A 16,109-nucleotide genomic window follows, 5' to 3' on the forward strand; every position below is an offset into this window, starting at 1 on the left:
CCTAAGCAGAGAATGGCACAAATCACTTTCATGGAAAGGGGTTGCCAAGCTTCCAAAAAACTACGAGTTTCCTGAAATCTCAGCACACATTTTTTCAACCAATATTCATGACACTTTCAGGTAATGATCTGTAACCCAATCCCACTTGGCTCACCAAATTTCGTTCTTCTAGGTTAAACCGTTCGTTGTCAGTAACAGTTTTAATTTTAGGTTTCACTCTGTTTTCTCCTATATGGATACATGTAGTTGGAACTCGAAATCAAACACGGTTTGTGCTAGCTCTTTGAAACTTGACACAATCAAGTAGTTCCAAGTTCTATCTCTATGGTTTGTTTCCTATTGATGTAGCCCTAAGCAGAGAGTGGCAAAAATTACTTCCATGGAAAGGTGTTGCCAAGCTTGCAAAAAAATACGAGTTTCGTGAAATCTGAGCACATATTTTTTCACCCAATCTTCATGAAACATTCAGGAAATGATAAGAACCCCAATCCCACTTGGCTCACCAAATTTCGTTCTTCTAGGTTAAACCGTTCGTTGGCAGTAACAGTTGTAATTTTTAGGTTTCACTCTGTTTTCTCCTATATGGATACATGGAGTTCGAACTCTAAATCAAACACGCTTTGTGCTAGCTCTTTGAAACTTGGCACAATAAAGTAGTTCCAAGTTCTATCTCTATGTTTTTTTTCCTATTGATGTAGCCCTAAGCAGAGACTGGCGCAAATCACTTTTATGGAAACGGGTTGCCAAGCTTCCAGAAAACTACGAGTTTCGTAAAATCTGAGCACACATTTTTTCACCCAATCTTCATGACACTTTCATGTGATGATCAGTACCCTAATCCCACTTGGCTCACCAAATTTCGTTCTTCTACGTTAAACCGTTCATTGGCAGTAACAGTTTTAATTTTTAGGTTTCACTCTGTTATCTCCTATATGGATACATGGAGTTGGAACTCTAAATCAAACATAGTTTGTGATAGCTCTTTGAAACTTGACACAATAAAGTAGTTCCAAGTTCTATCTCTATGGTTTGTTTCCTATTGATGTAGCCCTAAGCAGAGACTGGCGCAAATCACTTTCATGGAAAGGGGTTCCCAAGCTTCCAAAAACTACGAGTTTCGTGAAATCTAAGCACACATTTTTTCACCCAATCTTCATGACTCTTTCAGGTAATGATCAGTACCCCAATCCCACTTGGCTCACCAAATTTCGTTCTTCTAGGTTAAACCGTTCGTTGGCAGTAACAGTTTTAATTTTTAGGTTTCACTCTGTTTTCACCTATATGGATACATGTATTTGGAACTCTAAATCAAACACGGTTTGTGCTAGCTCTTTGAAACTTGGCACAATAAAGTAGTTCCAAGTTCTATCTCTATGGTTTGTTTCCTATTGATGTAGCCCTAAGCAGAGACTTGGGCAAATCTCTTTCATGGAAAAGGGTTGCCAAGCTTCCAAAAATCTACGAGTTTCCTGATATCTGAGGACACATTTTTTCACCCAATATTGATGAGACTATCAGGTAATGATCAGTACCCCAATCCCACTTGGCTCACCAAATTTCGTTCTTCTAGGTTAAACCGTTCGTTGGCAGTAACAGTTGTAATTTTTAGGTTTCACTCTGTTTTCTCCTATATGGATACATGGAGTTGGAACTCTAAATCAAACACGGTTTGTGCTAGCTCTTTGAAACTTGGCACAATGAAGTAGTTCCAAGTTCTATATCTATGGTTTGTTTCCTATTGATGTAGCCCTAAGCAGAGACTGGCGCAAATCACTTTCATGGAAAGGGGTTGCCAAGCTTCCAAAAAACTACGAGTTTCCTGAAATCTGAGCACACATTTTTTCACCCAATCTTCATGACACTTTCAGGTAATGATCAGTACCCCAATCCCACTTGGCTCACCAAATTCCGTTCTTCTAGGTTAAACCGTTCGTTGGCAGTAACAGATTTTATTTTTAAGTTTCACTCTGTTTTCTCCTATTTGGATACATGTAGTTGGAACTCTAAATCAAACACAGTTTGTGCTAGCTCTTTGAAACTTGATACAATAAAGTAGTTCCAAGTTCTATCTCTATTTTTTGTTTCTTATTGATGTAGCCCTAAGCAGAGATTGGCGCAAATCACTTTCATAGAAAGGGGTTGCCAATCTTCCAAAAAACTACGAGTTTCCTGAAATCTCAGCACACACTTTTTTACCCAATCTTCATGACACTTTCAGGTAATGATCAGTACCCCAATCCCACATGGCTCACCAAATTTCGTTCTTCTGGGTTAAACACTTCGTTGGCAGTAACAGTTTTAATTTTTAGGTTTCACTCTGTTTTCTCCTATATGGATACATGTAGTTGGAACTCTAAATCAAACTCAGTTTGTGCTAGCTCTTTGAAACTTGACACAATAAAGTAGTTCCAAGTTCTATCTCTATGGATTGTTTCCTATTGATGTAGCCCTAAGAAGAGACTGGCGCAAATCACTTTCATGGAAAGGGGTTGCCAAGCTTCCAAAAAACTTCGAGTTTCGTGAAATCTGAGCACACATTTTTTCACCCAATGTTCATGACACTTTCAATTAATGATAAGTACCCCAATCCCACTTGGCTCACCAAATTTCGTTGTTTTAGGTTAAACCGTTCGTTGGCAGTAACAGTTTCAATTTTTAGGTTTCACTCTGTTTTCTCCTATATGGATACATGTACTTGGAACTCTAAATCAAACACGGTTTGTGCTAGCTCTTTGAAACTTGACATAATAAAGTAGTTCCAAGTTCTGTCTCTATGGTTTGTTTCCTATTGATGTAGCCCTAAGCAGAGACTGGCGCAAATCACTTTCATGGAAAGGGGTTGCCAATCTTACAAAAAACTACGAGTTTCCTGAAATATCAGCACACATTTTTTCACCCAATCTTGATGACACTTTCAGGTAATGATCAGTACCCCAATCCCACTTGGCTCACAAAATTTCGTTCTTCTATGTTAAACCGTTCGTTGGCAGTAACAGTTTTAATTTTTAGGTTTCACTCTGTTTTCACCTATATGGATACATGTAGTTGGAACACTAAATCAAACACGGTTTGTGCTAGCTCTTTGAAACTTGAGACAATAAAGTAGTTCCAAGTTCTATCTCTATGGTTTGTTTCCTATTGATGTAGCCCTAAGCAGAGACTTGGGCAAATCACTTTCATGGAAAAGGGTTGTCAAGCTTCCAAAAAACTACGAGTTTCCTGAAATCTGAGCACACATTTTTTCACCCAATATTGATGACACTATCAGGTAATGATCAGTACCCCAATCCCACTTGGCTCACCAAATTTCGTTCTTCTAGGTTAAACCGTTCGTTGGCAGTAACAGTTGTAATTTTTAGGTTTCACTCTGTTTTCTCCTATATGGATACATGGAGTTGGAACTCTAAATCAAACACAGTTTGTGCTAGCTCTTTGAAACTTGGCACAATGAAGTAGTTCCAAGTTCTATCTCTATGGTTTTTTTCCTATTGATGTAGCCCTAAGCAGAGACTGGCGCAAATCACTTTCATGGAAAGGGGTTGCCAAGCTTCCAAAAAACTACGAGTTTCCTGAAATCTGAGCACACATTTTTTCACCCAATCTTCATGACACTTTCAGGTAATGATCAGTACCCCAATCCCACTTGGCTCACCAAATTTCGTTCTTCTAGGTTAAACCGTTCGTTGGCAGTAACAGATTTTATTTTTAAATTTCACTCTTTTTTCTCCTATATGGATACATGTAGTTGGAACTCTAAATCAAACACAGTTTGTGCTAGCTCTTTGAAACTTGACACAACCAAGTAGTTCCAAGTTCTATCTCTATGGTTTGTTTCCTATTGATGTAGCCCTAAGCAGAGACTGGCACAAATCACTTTCATGGAAAGGGGTTGCCAATCTTCCAAAAAACTACGAGTTTCCTGAAATCTCAGCACACATTTTTTCACCCAATCTTCATGACACTTTCAGGTAATGATCAGTACCCCAATCCCACATGGCTCAACAAATTTCGTTCTTCTGGGTAAAACCCTTCGTTGGCAGTAACAGTTTTAATTTTTAGGTTTCACTCTGTTTTCTCCTATATGGATACATGTAGTTGGAACTCTAAATCAAACACAGTTTGTGCTAGCTCTTTGAAACTTGACACACTAATGTAGTTCCAAGTTCTATCTCTATGGTTTGTTTCCTATTGATGTAGCCCTAAGCAGAGACTGGCGCAAATCACTTTCATGGAAAGGGGTTGCCAAGCTTCCAAAAAACTACGAGTTTCCTGAAATCTCAGCACACATTTTTTCACCCAATCTTGATGACACTTTCAGGTAATGATCTGTACCCCAATCCCACTTGGCTCACAAAATTTCGTTCTTCTAGGTTAAACCGTTCGTTGGCAGTAACAGTTGTAATTTTTAGGTTTCACTCTGTTTTCTCCTATATGGATACATGTAGTTGGAACTCTAAATCAAACACTGTTTGTGCTACCTCTTTGAAACATGACACAATAAAGTAGTTCCAAGTTCTATCTCTATGGTTTGTTTCCTATTGATGTAGCCCTAAGCAGAGACTTGGGCAAATCACTTTCATGGAATGGGGTTGCCAAGCTTCCTAAAAACTACCAGTTTCCTGAAATCTGAGCACACATTTTTTCACCCAATCTTCATGACATTTTCAATTAATGATCAGTACCCCAATCCCACTTGGCTCACCAAATTTCGTTGTTCTAGGTTAAACCGTTCGTTGGCAGTTACAGTTTTTATTTTTAAGTTTCACTCTGTTTTCTCCTATATGGATACATGTAGTTGGAATTCTAAATCAAACACAGTTTGTGCTAGCTCTTTGAAACTTGACACAATAAAGTAGTTCCAAGTTCTATCTCTATGGTTTGTTTCCTATTGATGTAGCCCTAAGCAGAGATTGGCGCAAATCACTTTCATGGAAAGGGGTTGCCAAGCTTCCAAAAAACTACGAGTTTCCTTAAATCTCAGCACACATTTTTTTACCCAATCTTGATGACACTTTCAGGTAAAGATCAGTACCCCAATGCCACTTGGCTCACAAAATTTCGTTCTTCTAGGTTAAACCGTTCTTTGGCAGTAACAGTTTTAATTTTTAGGTTTCACTCTGTTTTCTTTTATATGGATACATGGAGTTGGAACTCTAAATCAAACACGTTTTGTGCTAGCTCTTTGAAACTTGGCACAATAAAGAAGTTCCAAGTTCTATCTCTGTGGTTTGTTTCCTATGATGTAGCCCTAAGCAGAGACTGGCGCAAATCACTTTCATGGAAAGGGGTTGCCAAGCTTCCTAAAAACTACCAGTTTCCTGAAATCTGAGCACACATTTTTTCACCCAATCTTGATGAAACATTCAGGTAATGATCAGTACCCCAATCCCACTTGGCTCACCAATTTTCATTCTTCAAGGTTAAACCGTTCGTTGGCAGAAACACTTTTGATTTTTAGGTTTCACTGGGTTTTCTCCTATATGGATACATGTACTTGGAACTCTAAATCAAACACGGTTTGTGCTAGCTCTTTGAAACCTGGCACAATAATGTAGTTCCAAGTTCTATCTCTATGGTTTGTTTCCTATTTATGTAGCCCTAAGCAGAGACTGTCGCAAATCACTTTCATGGAAAGGGGTTCCCAAGCTTCCAAAAAACTACGAGTTTCGTGAAATCTCAGCACACATTTTTTCACCCAATTTTCATGACACATTCAGGAAATGATCAGTACCCCAATCCCACTTGGCTCACCAAGTTTCGTTCTTCTAGGTTAAACCGTTCGTTGGCAGTAACAGTTTTAATTTTTAGGTTTCACTCTGTTTTCTCCTATATGGATGCATGTAGTTGGAACTCTAAAGCAAACACGGTTTGTGCTAGCTCTTTGAAACTTGGCACAATCAAGTAGTTCCAAGTTCTATCTCTATGGTTTTTTTCCTATTGATGTAGCCCTAAGCAGAGACTGGCGCAAATCACTTTCATGGAAAGGGGTTGCCAAGCTTCCAAAAAACTACGAGTTTCCTGAAATCTGAGCACACATTTTTTCACCCAATCTTCATGACACTTTCAGGTAATGATCAGTACCCCAATCCCACTTGGCTCACCAAATTTCGTTCTTCTAGGTTAAACCGTTCGTTGGCAGTAACAGATTTTATTTTTAAATTTCACTCTGTTTTCTCCTATATGGATACATGTAGTTGGAACTCTAAATCAAACACAGTTTGTGCTAGCTCTTTGAAACTTGACACAACCAAGTAGTTCCAAGTTCTATCTCTATGGTTTGTTTCCTATTGATGTAGCCCTAAGCAGAGACTGGCACAAATCACTTTCATGGAAAGGGGTTGCCAATCTTCCAAAAAACTACGAGTTTCCTGAAATCTCAGCACACATTTTTTCACCCAATCTTCATGACACTTTCAGGTAATGATCAGTACCCCAATCCCACATGGCTCAACAAATTTCGTTCTTCTGGGTTAAACCCTTCGTTGGCAGTAACAGTTTTAATTTTTAGGTTTCACTCTGTTTTCTCCTATATGGATACATGTAGTTGGAACTCTAAATCAAACACAGTTTGTGCTAGCTCTTTGAAACTTGACACACTAATGTAGTTCCAAGTTCTATCTCTATGGTTTGTTTCCTATTGATGTAGCCCTAAGCAGAGACTGGCGCAAATCACTTTCATGGAAAGGGGTTGCCAAGCTTCCAAAAAACTACGAGTTTCCTGAAATCTCAGCACACATTTTTTCACCCAATCTTGATGACACTTTCAGGTAATGATCAGTACCCCAATCCCACTTGGCTCACCAAATTTCGTTCTTCTAGGTTAAACCGTTCGTTGGCAGTAACAGTTTTAATTTTTAGGTTTCACTCTGTTTTCTCCTATATGGATACATGGAGTTGGAACTCTAAATCAAACATGGTTTGTGCTAGCTCTTTGAAACTTGGCACAATAAAGTAGTTCCAAGTTCTATCTCTATGGTTTGTTTCCTATTGATGTAGCCCTAAGCAGAGACTGGCGCAAATCACTTTCATGGAAAGGGGTTGCCAAGCTTACAAAAAACTACGAGTTTCCTGAAATCTCAGCACATATTTTTTCACCCAATCTTGATGACACTTTCAGGTAATGATCTGTACCCCAATCCCACTTGGCTCACAAAATTTCGTTCTTCTAGGTTAAACCGTTCGTTGGCAGTAACAGTTGTAATTTTTAGGTTTCACTCTGTTTTCTCCTATATGGATACATGTAGTTGGAACTCTAAATCAAACACTGTTTGTGCTACCTCTTTGAAACATGACACAATAAAGTAGTTCCAAGTTCTATCTCTATGGTTTGTTTCCTATTGATGTAGCCCTAAGCAGAGACTTGGGCAAATCACTTTCATGGAATGGGGTTGCCAAGCTTCCTAAAAACTACCAGTTTCCTGAAATCTGAGCACACATTTTTTCACCCAATCTTCATGACATTTTCAATTAATGATCAGTACCCCAATCCCACTTGGCTCACCAAATTTTGTTGTTCTAGGTTAAACCGTTCGTTGGCAGATACAGTTTTTATTTTTAAGTTTCACTCTGTTTTCTCCTATATGGATACATGTAGTTGGAATTCTAAATCAAACACAGTTTGTGCTAGCTCTTTGAAACTTGACACAATAAAGTAGTTCCAAGTTCTATCTCTATGGTTTGTTTCCTATTGATGTAGCCCTAAGCAGAGATTGGCGCAAATCACTTTCATGGAAAGGGGTTGCCAAGCTTCCAAAAAACTACGAGTTTCCTTAAATCTCAGCACACATTTTTTCACCCAAACTTGATGACACTTTCAGGTAAAGATCAGTACCCCAATGCCACTTGGCTCACAAAATTTCGTTCTTCTAGGTTAAACCGTTCTTTGGCAGTAACAGTTTTAATTTTTAGGTTTCACTCTGTTTTCTTTTATATGGATACATGGAGTTGGAACTCTAAATCAAACACGTTTTGTGCTACCTCTTTGAAACTTGGCACAATAAAGAAGTTCCAAGTTCTATCTCTGTGGTTTGTTTCCTATGATGTAGCCCTAAGCAGAGACTGGCGCAAATCACTTTCATGGAAAGGGGTTGCCAAGCTTCCTAAAAACTACCAGTTTCCTGAAATCTGAGCACACATTTTTTCACCCAATCTTGATGAAACATTCAGGTAATGATCAGTACCCCAATCCCACTTGGCTCACCAATTTTCATTCTTCTAGGTTAAACCGTTCGTTGGCAGAAACACTTAAATTTTTAGGTTTCACTCTGTTTTCTCCTATATGGATACATGTACTTGGAACTCTAAATCAAACACGGTTTGTGCTAGCTCTTTGAAACCTGGCACAATAATGTAGTTCCAAGTTCTATCTCTATGGTTTGTTTCCTATTTATGTAGCCCTAAGCAGAGAGTGTCGCAAATCACTTTCATGGAAAGGGGTTCCCAAGCTTCCAAAAAACTACGAGTTTCGTGAAATCTCAGCACACATTTTTTCACCCAATTTTCATGACACTTTCAGGTAATGATCAGTACCCCAATCCCACTTGGCCCACCAAATATCGTTCTTCTAGGTTAAACCGTTCGTTGGCAGTTACAGTTTTTATTTTTAAGTTTCACTCTGTTTTCTCCTATATGGATACATGTAGTTGGAATTCTAAATCAAACACAGTTTGTGCTAGCTCTTTGCATCTTGACACAATAAAGTAGTTCCAAGTTCTATCTCTATGGTTTGTTTCCTATTGATGTAGCCCTAAGCAGAGACTGGCAAAAATCACTTTCAAGGAAAGGGGTTGCCAAGCTTCCGAAAAACTACGAGTTTCGTGAAATCTCAGCACACATTTTTTCACCCAATCTTCATGACACATTCAGGAAATGATCAGTACCCCAATCCCACTTGGCTCACCAAATTTCCTTCTTCTAGGTTAAACCATTCGTTGGCAGTAACAGTTTTAATTTTTAGGTTTCACTCTGTTTTCTCCTATATGGATACATGGAGTTGGAACTCTAAATCAAACACGGTTTGTGCTAGCTCTTTGAAACTTGGCACAATGAAGTAGTTCCAAGTTCTATCTCTATGGTTTGTTTCCTATTGATGTAGCCCTAAGCAGAGACTGGCGCAAATCACTTACATGGAAAGGGGTTGCCATGCTTCCAAAAAACTATGAGTTTCCTGAAATCTCAACACACATTTTTTCACCCAATCTTGATGACACTTTCAGGTAAAGATAAGTACCCCAATGTCACTTGGCTCACCAAATTTCGTTCTTCTAGGTTATACCGTTCGTTGGCAGTAAGAGTTTTAATTTTTAGGTTTCACTCTGTTTTCTCCTATATGGATACATGGATTTGGAACTCTAAATCAAACAAGGTTTGTGCTAGCTCTTTGAAACTTGGCACAATAAAGAAGTTCCAAGTTCTATCTCTATTGTTTGTTTCCTATTGATGTAGCCCTAAGCATAGACTGGCACAAATCACTTTCATGGAAAGGGGTTGCCAATTTTCCAAAAAACTACGAGTTTCCTGAAATCTGAGCACACATTTTTTCACCCAATATTCAACATTTTCAGGTAATTATCAGTACCCCAATCCCACTTGCCTCACCAAATTTCGTTCTTCTAGGTTAAACCGTTCGTTGGCAGTAACAGTTTTAACTTTTAGGTTTCACTCTGTTTTCTCCTATATGGATACATGTAGTTGGAACTCTAAATCAAACACAGTTTGTGCAAGTTCTTTGAAACTTGACACAATAAAGTAGTTCCAAGTTCTATCTCTATGGTTTGTTTCATATGATATAGCCCTAAGCAGAGACTGGCGCAAATCACTTTCATGGAAAGGGGTTGCCAAGCTTCCAAAAAACTAAGAGTTTCCTGAAATTTCAGCACACATTTTTTCACCCAATCTTGATGACACTTTCAGGTAATGATCAGTACACCAATCCCAATTGACTCACCAAATTTCGTTCTTCTAGGTTAAACTGTTCGTTGGCATTAACAGTTTTAATTTTTTGGTTTCACTCTGTTTTCTCCTATATGGATACATGTAGATGGAACTCTAAATCAAACACAGTTTGTGCTAGCTCTTTGAAACTTGACACACTAAAGTAGTTCCAAGATCTATCTCTATGGTGTGTTTCCTATTGATGTAGCCCTAAGCAGAGACTGGCGCAAATCACTTTCATGGAAAGGGGTTGCCAAGCTTACAAAAAACTACGAGTTTCCTGAAATATCAGCACACATTTTTTCACCCAATCTTGATGACACTTTCAGGTAATGATCAATACCCCAATCCCACTTGGCTCACAAAATTTCGTTCTTCTATGTTAAACCGTTCGTTGGCAGTAACAGTTTTAATTTTTAGGTTTCACTCTGTTTTCTCCTATATGGATACATGTAGTTGGAACTCTAAATCAAACACGGTTTGTGCTAGCTTTTTGAGACTTGTCACAATCAAGTAGTTCCAAGTTCTATCTCTATGGTTTGTTTCCTATTGATGTAGCCCTAAGCAGAGACTGGCGCAAATCACTTTCATGGAAAGAGGTTGCCAAGCTTTCAAAAAACTACGAGTTTCCTGAAATCTCAGCACACATTTTTTCACCCAATCTTGATGACACTTTCAGGTAATGATCAGTACCCCAATCCCACTTTTCTCACCAAATTTCTTTCTTCTAGGTTAAACCGATCTTTGGCAGTAACAGTTTTAATTTTTAGGTTTCACTCTGTTTTCTCCTATATGGATACATGTAGTTGGAACTCTAAATCAAACACGGTTTGTGCTAGCTCTTTGACACTTGACACAATAAAGTAGTTCCAAGTTCTATCTCTATGGTTTGTTTCCTATTGATGTAGCCCTAAGCAGAGACTGTCGCAAATCACTTTCATGGAAAGGGGTTGCCAAGCTTCCAAAAAACTACGAGTTTACTGAAATCTCAGCACACATTTTTTCACCCAATCTTGATGACACTTTCAGGTAATGATCAGAACCCCAATCCCACTTGGCTCACCAAATTTCGTTCTTCTAGGTTAAACCGTTCGTTGGCAGTAACAGTTTTAATTTTTAGGTTTCACTCTGTTTTCTCCTATATGGATACATGTAGTTGGAACTCTAAATCAAACACAGTTTGTGCTAGGACTTTGTAACTTGACACAATCAAGTAGTTCCAAGTTCTATCTCTAGGTTTTTTTTTTTCCTATTGATATAGCCCTAAGCAGAGACTGGCGCAAATCACGTTCATGGAAAGGGGTTCCCAAGCTTCCAAAAAACTACGAGTTTCCTGAAATCTCAGCACACATTTTTTCAACCAATCTTGATGACACTTTCAGGTAAAGATCAGTACCCCAATCCCACTTGGCTCACCAAATTTCGTTCTTCTAGGTTAAACTGTTCATTGGCAGTAACAATTTAAATTTTTAGGTTTCACTCTGTTTTCTCCTATATGGATACATGTACTTGGAACTCTAAATCAAACACGGTTTGTGCTAGTTCTTTGAAACTTGACACAACCAAGTAGTTCCAAGTTCTATCTCTATGGTTTGTTTCCAATTGATGTAGCCCTAAGCAGAGATTGGCGCAAATCACTTTCATGGAAAGGGGTTGCCAAGCTTCCAAAAAACTACGAGTTTCCTGAAATCTCAGCACACATTTTTTCACCCAATCTTGATAATACTTTCAGGTAATGGTCAGTACCCCATCCCACTTGTCTCACCAAATTTCGTTCTTCTAGGTTAAACCGTTCGTTTTTCAGTAACAGTTTTAATTTTTAGGTTTCACTCTGTTTTCTCCTATATGGATACATGTAGTTGGAACTCTAAATCAAACACGGTGTGTGCTAGCTCTTTGAAACTTGGCACAATCAAGTAGTTCCAAGTTCTATCTCTATGGTTTGTTTCCTATTGATGTAGCCCTAAGCAGAGACTGGCACAAATCACTTTCATGGAAAGGGGTTGCCAAGCTTCCAAAACATTACGAGTTTCCTGAAATCTCAGCACACATTTTTTCACCCAATCTTCATGACACTTTCAGGTAATGATCAGTACCCCAATCCCACTTGGCTCACCAAATTTCGTTCTTCTAGGTAAAACTCTTCGTTGGCAGTAACAGTTTTAATTTTTATGTTTCACTCTGTTTTCTCCTATATGGATACATGTAGTTGGAACTCTAAATCAAACACGGTTTGTGCTAGCTCTTTGAAACTTGAAACAACCAAGTAGTTCCAAGTTCTATCTCTATTTTTTGTTTCATATTGATGTAGCCCTAAGCAGAGACTGGCGCAAATCACTTTCATAGAAAGGGGTTGCCAAGCTTCCAAAAAACTACGAGTTTCCTGAAATCTGAGCACACATTTTTTCACCAAATCTTGATGACACTTTCAGGTAATGATCAGTTCCCCAATCCCACTTGGCTCACCAAATTTCATTCTTCTAGGTTAAACCGTTCGTTGGCAGTAACAGTTTTAATTTTTAGGTTTCACTCTGTTTTCTCCTATATGGATACATGTAGTTAGAACTCTAAATCAAACACAGTTTGTGCTAGCTCTTTGTAACTTGACACAATCAATTAGTTCCAAGTTCTATCTCTATGTTTTTTTTTTCCTATTGTTATAGCCCTAAGCAGAGACTGGCGCAAATCACGTTCATGGAAAGGGGTTCCCAAGCTTCCAAAAAACTACGAGTTTCATGAAATCTCAGCACACATTTTTTCACCCAATCTTGATGACACTTTCAGGTAATGATCAGTACCCCAATCCCACTTGGCTCACCAAATTTCGTTCTTCTAGGTTAAACCGTTCGTTGGCAGTAACAGTTTTAATTTTTAGGTTTCACTCTGTTTTCTCCTATATGGATACAAGTAGTTGGAATTCTAAATCAAACATGGTTTGTGCTAGCTCTTTGAAACTTGTCACAATCAAGTAGTTCCAAGTTCTATCTCTATGGTTTGTTTCCTATTGATGTAGCCCTAAGCAGAGACTGGCGCAAATCACTTTCATGGAAAGGGGTTGCCAAGCTTCCAAAAAACTACGAGTTTCCTGAAATCAGCACACATTTTTTCATCCAATCTTGATGACACTTTCAGGTAATGATCAGTATCCCAATCACACTTGGCTCACCAAATTTCGTTCTTCTAGATTAAAGCGTTCGTTGGCAGTAACAGTTTTAATTTTTAGGTTTCACTCTGTTTTCTCCTATATGGATACATGTAGTTGGAACACTAAATCAAACACGGTTTGTGCTAGCTCTTTGAAACTTGACACAATCAAGTAGTTCCAAGTTCTATCTCTATGGTTTGTTTCCTATTGATGTAGCCCTAAGCAGAGACTGGCACAAATCACATTCATTGAAAGGGGTTGCCTGCTTCCAAAAAACTACGAGTTTCCTGAAATCTCAGCACACATTTTTTCACCCAATCTTGATGACACTTTCAGGTAATGATCAGTACCCCAATCCCACTTGGCTCACCAAATTTCATTCTTCTAGGTTAAACTGTTCGTTGGCAGTAACAGTTTTAATTTTTAGGTTTCACTCTGTTTTCTCCTATATGGATACATGAAGTTGGAACTCTAAATCAAACACAGTTTGTGCTAGCTCTTTGTAAATTGACACAATCAAGTAGTTCCAAGTTCTATCTCTATGTTTTTTTTTTTCCTATTGATATAGGCCTAAGCAGAGACTGGCGCAAATCACGTTCATGGAAAGGGGTTGCCGAGCTTCCAAAAAACTACGAGTTTCCTGAAATCTCAGCCCACATTTTTTCACCCAATCTTGATGACACTTTCAGGTAATGATCAGTACCCCAATCCCACTTGGCTCACCAAATTTCATTCTTTTAGGTTAAACCGTTCGTTGGCAGTAACAGTTTTAATTTTTAGGTTTCACTCTGTTTTCTCCTATATGGATACATGTAGTTGGAACTCTAAATCAAACACGGTTTGTGCTAGCTTTTTGAGACTTGTCACAATCAAGTAGTTCCAAGTTCTATCTCTATGGTTTGTTTCCTATTGATGTAGCCCTAAGCAGAGACTGGCGCAAATCACTTTCATGGAAAGAGGTTGCCAAGCTTTCAAAAAACTACGAGTTTCCTGAAATCTCAGCACACATTTTTTCACCCAATCTTGATGACACTTTCAGGTAATGATCAGTACCCCAATCCCACTTTTCTCACCAAATTTCTTTCTTCTAGGTTAAACCGATCTTTGGCAGTAACAGTTTAAATTTTTAGGTTTCACTCTGTTTTCTCCTATATGGATACATGTAGTTGGAACTCTAAATCAAACACGGTTTGTGCTAGCTCTTTGAAACTTGACACAATCAAGTAGTTCCAAGTTCTATCTCTATGGTTTGTTTCCTATTGATGTAGCCCTATGCAGAGACTGGCGCAAATCACTTTTATGGAAAGGGGTTGCCAAGCTTCCAAAAAACTACGAGTTTCCTGAAATCTCAGCACACATTTTTTCACCCAATCTTGATGACCCTTTCAGGTAATGATCAGTATACGAATCACACTTGGCTCACCAAATTTCATTCTTCTAGATTAAACCGTTCTTTGGCAGTAACAGTTTGAATTTTTTGGTTACACTCTGTTTTCTCCTATATGGATACATGTAGTTGGAACACTAAATCAAACACGGTTTGTGCTAGCTCTTTGAAACTTGGCACAATAAAGTAGTTCCAAGTTCTATCTCTATGGTTTGTTTCCTATTGATGTAGCCCTAAGCAGAGACTGGCACAAATCACTTTCAAGGAAAGGGGTTCCCAAGCTTCCAAAAAACTACGAGTTTCCTGAAATCTCAGCACACATTTTTTCACCCAATCTTCATGACACTTTCAGGTAATGATCAGTACCCCAATCCCACTTGTCTCACCAATATTGTTCTTCTAGGTTAAACCGTTCGTTGGCAGTAACAGTTTTAACTTTTAGGTTTCACTCTGTTTTCTCCTATATGGATACATGTAGTTGGAACTCTAAATCAAACACAGTTTGTGCAAGTTCTTTGAAACTTGACACAATAAAGTAGTTCCAAGTTCTATCTCTATGGTTTGTTTCATATGATATAGCCCTAAGCAGAGACTGGCGCAAATCACTTTCATGGAAAGGGGTTGCCAAGCTTCCAAAAAACTACGAGTTTCCTGAAATCTGAGCACACATTTTTTCACCCAAACTTGATGACACTTTCAGGTAATGATCAGGACCCCAATCCCACTTGGCTCACCAAATTTCGTTTTTCTAGGTTAAACCGTTCATTGGCAGTAACAGTTTTAATTTTTTGGTTTCACTCTGTTTTCTCCTATATGGATACATGTAGATGGAACTCTAAATCAAACACAGTTTGTGCTAGCTCTTTGAAACTTGACACACTAAAGTAGTTCCAAGATCTATCTCTATGGTGTGTTTCCTATTGATGTAGCCCTAAGCAGAGACTGGCGCAAATCACTTTAATGGAAAGGGGTTGCCAAGCTTCCAAAAAACTACGAGATTCGTGAAATCTGAGCACGCCTTTTTTCCCCCAATCTTGATGACACTTTCAGGTAATGATCAGTACCCCAATCCCACTTGGCTCACCAAATTTCGTTCTTCTAGGTTAAAACGTTCGTTGGCAGTAACAGTTGTAATTTTTAGTTTTCACTCTGTTTTCCCCTATATGGATACATGGAGTTGGAACTCAAAATCAAACAAGGTTTGTGCTAGCTCTTTGAAACTTGGCACAATAAAGTAGTTCCAAGTTCTATCTCTATGGTTTTTTTCCTATTGATGTAGCCCTAAGCAGAGTCTGGCGCAAATCACTTTCATGGAAAGGGGTTGCCAAGCTTCCAAAAAAGTACAAGTTTCGTGAAATCTGAGCACACATATTTCAGCCAAACTTCATGACACTTTCAGGAAATGATCAGTACCCCAATCCCTCTTGGCTCACCAAATTTCGTTCTTCTAGGTTAAACCGTTCGTTGGCAGTAACAGTTTTAATTTTTAGGTTTCACTCTGTTTTCTCCTATATGGATACATGGAGTTGGAACTCTAAATCAAACACGGTTTGTGCTAGCTCTTTGAAACTTGGCACAATAAAGTAGTTCCAAGTTCTATCTCTATGGTTTGTTTCCTATTGATGTAGCCCTAAGCAGAGACTG

Source organism: Spermophilus citellus (genome assembly GCF_964194105.1).
Source record: "Spermophilus citellus genome assembly, chromosome: 7".
In the NCBI taxonomy this organism is placed as follows: domain Eukaryota; kingdom Metazoa; phylum Chordata; class Mammalia; order Rodentia; family Sciuridae; genus Spermophilus; species Spermophilus citellus.